Source organism: Buceros rhinoceros, unplaced genomic scaffold (genome assembly GCF_000710305.1).
Source record: "Buceros rhinoceros silvestris isolate BGI_N320 unplaced genomic scaffold, ASM71030v1 scaffold13167, whole genome shotgun sequence".
Lineage (NCBI taxonomy): Eukaryota > Metazoa > Chordata > Aves > Bucerotiformes > Bucerotidae > Buceros > Buceros rhinoceros.
The window spans coordinates 109,230-113,633 of record NW_010422854.1 but is presented as its reverse complement, the minus strand read 5'-3'; positions in this window follow the sequence as shown (position 1 = coordinate 113,633).

Sequence of the window (4,404 nt, the reverse complement as noted above, 5' to 3'; positions counted from 1 at the left end):
TCAGTAGTGTTCTGAGATGGAAAAGGAACAGCTTGCTTTGAGAGATTTCATTTGTTGTTAGTTCCTTCTTCGACTTTGCGAGGTTTGGACACTACAGTCAGGATCTTTTACTAAGAACGTTTGCTGTTCTGTCTGAGTGCAGCTGCTAGGAAACATTTTCTTCTTATTCGTGCCTCAAGGCATTAGTAAGCTGATGGAAAATACAGCTGACTGCTTTGAGATATGACCAGGATCACCAAGATCATTAGATTTCCTGGAATACCTAATCTGTCATAAACCTCTATCTGATTTACGCAACTAATTGATCTGTAGAGAAGTGCCACCCACCTTGTCCTTCATTTCCAAAGCCTCTGATTGCTCACCTTTGTGAGCAGGGTGTTAGTGTATCCGACTGACAACCAAGAACGCCGCGATACAGAGATTAGATGTTTTTCCCAATGTCATAATAAGGAATCAGGCTGTGAATAGCACTGAGTCTCCATCCCCTGCTCCGGCTGCTAGATATAAAGGCCTAAATGAAGGACAGTGTATGGGGAAAAATCATTTGTGCCAGCATTCTTGACAGCTTTTGGTTGCAACACGTTGAATAGTTATAACACGAGCACATCGCACCAGTCGGGCAGAAGTGTGAGATTTGCAGAAGGTTGCAAATGTTCTCAGTGTATCAAAATTATAGCCATCACAGTGCTAAACAACACTGTGAAAATGCAGGGTTGCGTAACCTGCAAGTTCTCACATCTTCCCTTTGCTGGGGGGTGGGCTTCGGGTGAAAATAGGACAGCATAGGATAAAATGAAGGGAATTGGATCGCTTCTCTCCTTGACAAACTTGTATTTGTGCTTTGATCAACTAATGACAGTCAGAAGTAAGGCTCAAAGCTTGACTAATCCCTGATGTATTCTCTGAATATGTAAAATCCATTGTTTTTCAAACTGTTTGGACTGCCTGTAATTGCTGGGAACAGCCCTTCCTCCAGGGCTGGAGACGGGAATTGCACCCAGTAAGCAGTGGCTGCAGTAGCAAAGACTCATTCTCTGTCCCTGTGAGTCCTTTTGAATTCCGCCTTTGTCTGGGGAAAAATCATCATTTTTCTGTTTTTATCAAAACACTAGATGATCTGTTGGGGCTCTGTTAACAAGCAGTTGGCACTGACGTTGTGTGGGGTTTAGCAGACAGCCTCTGCAGGAAGCAGAGGATGATGTTTAAGACCCTGGACTTGATTCATTTGTCCCATTAGCATACCCCACATTAGCAGACCCTTCTGTAACTCAAGGTGGTTGTTCCTGGATTCATGAGTGTTAGGGAAGGAGGAAGTCAGACTCCTGGGAGGATGCACGTGTCATATGCATATCTGGGGGCGGGAAATGCAGTTAAAGTATCAAGTGCCTGATACTGCCTAAAATGATGGGGAACGTGCATGATTAGAATTATGTATTTTGGTTTCACTTCGTTACGCTTTGATCTCCTCATACCTTTGAGATAGGTATACACAAGCCTGTCTGTTTTCTCCCTCTGTGCCAGTACCGAATGCACGGCTGACTGCTTGCCCTCTCGGCAACTGATGAGAGATGCCTTAAAAGAACCATGGGCCATACTATACAAAATACTGTTTTTATCTCCTCTTTGGTGTGTGTCCCCCCACCCCCAAAATAACAGAGATTACAATTGGTTTGGGACGACTGTTTCCAGAATAATTATAGTTGCTACCTTTGGTAAATGAATGCTTTCTTTGGAGCTGTGACTATAGTAGTTTCTGGTTTAGGGTTAATGAGAAATCACATTTAAAAAATATCAGAGTAGCTTTTTCTCCTTAGATTTTGCATTTGGGAATTAACCCAGATTGTGTTATCAACATAATATATCATTAAAATAATGACACTAAATGATAGTTTACAATGTTCAGTACATACTGAAGTGGAAAAATATAATTAGCCCATCTCTGCTGCAACTCTTTAGTTGTTGGTATAACACCAGCGTACATTCTGGTAAGGACCCTAAATCCCAGACTGTGTCAGTGCAGTCCTGCTGCTGGTAGGTAGCTGCAGCCCTTAGATGAGAATTACCAAGTTTTGTGCCACTTGCTTTTCCCACCCTCATAATCAGGAGTTATATTTTACTGTGACTCGTTGATGCCAAAAGATGTTGCAGAATTCAGGGGTAGCCACAGAAGTGAGTTATAAACTGGAGTAGCAGCAATATTCAGCTTTTTTCTATGCCTTTCCCTTTTTATTTTGTCTTCTCACTCCTGAATGAGTGCTTATTTAAAAGGTACAGTAGAGAAGTGGGGGTCTGTGACAAGACAATTGGCAGATGACAGCAAAGAAATAGGTGAAGGATGGAGTAAAGGGGAACAAATGAACAGAAAGGTTTGGGTGAGATAGAAATGGAAGAAAGAAAAGGAATGGAAGCAAAAAAGAGGAGACAGGATGTCTTCAAAAATTGAGATTAAATAAGGCCTTCTGCCCCCATCAGCCTCATGGTGCCCCGAGCTGCCAGCCTTGTGGTGGTGTTTTACAGAGGTTATTTGTGTGCCAGGATTCACAAGTGTGGGTCTGACCGTGGCCCTATGGGAAGCAGCAGATTTGCCCGTGAGCTTAGCAGGACCAGTGCTTGTCTGGTGCTGGTAGACAAAGCAACTACATTTAAAAAGACACCATCACGTCGCAGCTTGCATTTATGAACAAAGGTGACATTTTGCACTCCTAGTATGAATAATAACTTGCTACCAAAACAAAAGGAAATTATCTGCAGAAATACAGTGTTCTCCTTTATCTCGTGCAGTTGTCATTCCGCAGTGAGGTACTTGGAGGTTGCCGGTGGCTGTAGGCGTAAGTCGGCACTGTGCTGAAGGTACTACTGAGAAGGGAGCCAGCATTTGGAGTCGAGCGGGCTGCGTCCTCAGAGAGGAGAGGCTGATGATGCAGTCTGGTATTTCCTTGCTGCTGTCGAGTTTATTCACACAAAAAGCACTCTGTGACCTGCTTCCCCAGACACATTAGGCAGCAGATAACCAGACTATTTTTACTGGTCTGTGAGACCAAGTGTTTCTCCTGATTAGTGCTTTGCTCAAAGGCTCCGTTTCTGGTCTCGCAGGGCAGATTTTCCAGTTCTGTTCTCATTGTGTAGCTTTTGGGATATTTCTCTCTGAACACTTATAAGGTTTAAGATGTTTCTGTTCTCTTTCTGCTTCCTACGTGCTTCCACACCCCTCGTGACGGTAATATCTAGCAAAACGTTCTTGTCCGTGTGGGCCGATTCCTAGACACCTTTCCTGAAGTTTGTGTTAGGGATGAATCAGTGTTGTTTCAGGTATTCTGCTTTTTAACTGCTGCCTGCATTTAGTCCAAATGAAATGGAGCTGTCGAGCACCTCTGCTGCAGACAGATTTCATCCGTAATAGCTGGTTGAGTCAGTTCCGAGGTTGGTCGTGTAGAGGCAGGCATTTCCTTTCTAGTAAAGTATCAAACAAGAAGCAGGAAATCCACTGAAGTAAAAGGGAATATAAAAATGCTAATTTTGAAGTGTATTACGTAAAAAGAATCCTTCAAGAGGTTTGCTTTTGTAAAGAATCCAGAAAAAAAAAAACCACCACCGGGATGATACACTGGTTAGTTGGACATTATTTCTGTGTTGAGAGTTTTCTGTGTTGCTCTGCCTAGGACACGAGCCTGTGTTGGTTCAGGGGTTGCTCAGCTATACTCTGCTTTTTCTTGATGCATGTGTGAACTGGTCCAAAACTCCAGTTTTGGCAACACCTATGCTGCCAATTTCTACATTTTTCGGATAATGTAGGAGGAGATAAGACAAAGCCCAAAAACTTACTGGTCCTGTAATTGCATATATGGGGCAGGGCCAGGATTGTGCCTTGGTTAAACATTTTGCTACAGCAAATCAATCCTGGTGTTCCCATATCCTCGTGCTGTTTTCTTGTATATCCTAAAAAGCACTGAGCTGGAAATTTGTGTCTTTCGTCTTACTGGTGTCAAAACAATAGCATAGTTACAAGGCCTATTTCAGCCATGGTTTGGCATTTCTGATTTAGCTGAGGTTATTTTCATGGCTCATTAGGACAGCACAGGAAAGGAGGGATCCTAAAACCAAGCATAAACACTTACATTCAAATCAATACTGGCTCTTCAGGTTCACAGTAAATATGTTGTTCCTAATAAGATGACCCTGAACCTTCAGAAATGAGCTGGAATTGTATAGCCTCATTTTCTGAGTATAATAATGGAGCAGAAACCCAAATATATTACCCAAGTCTCTTTCTGTAGCTTGATCACATCAGCCGATCTTTCTTATTTTCCCTTTTGCATTGCAGAAAACTAATTTGAAATATAATTATGTTGCTGCTGGATATCAGCATGGCTGTTGAGCTGCCTATGAGCACAGTGATCACCATTT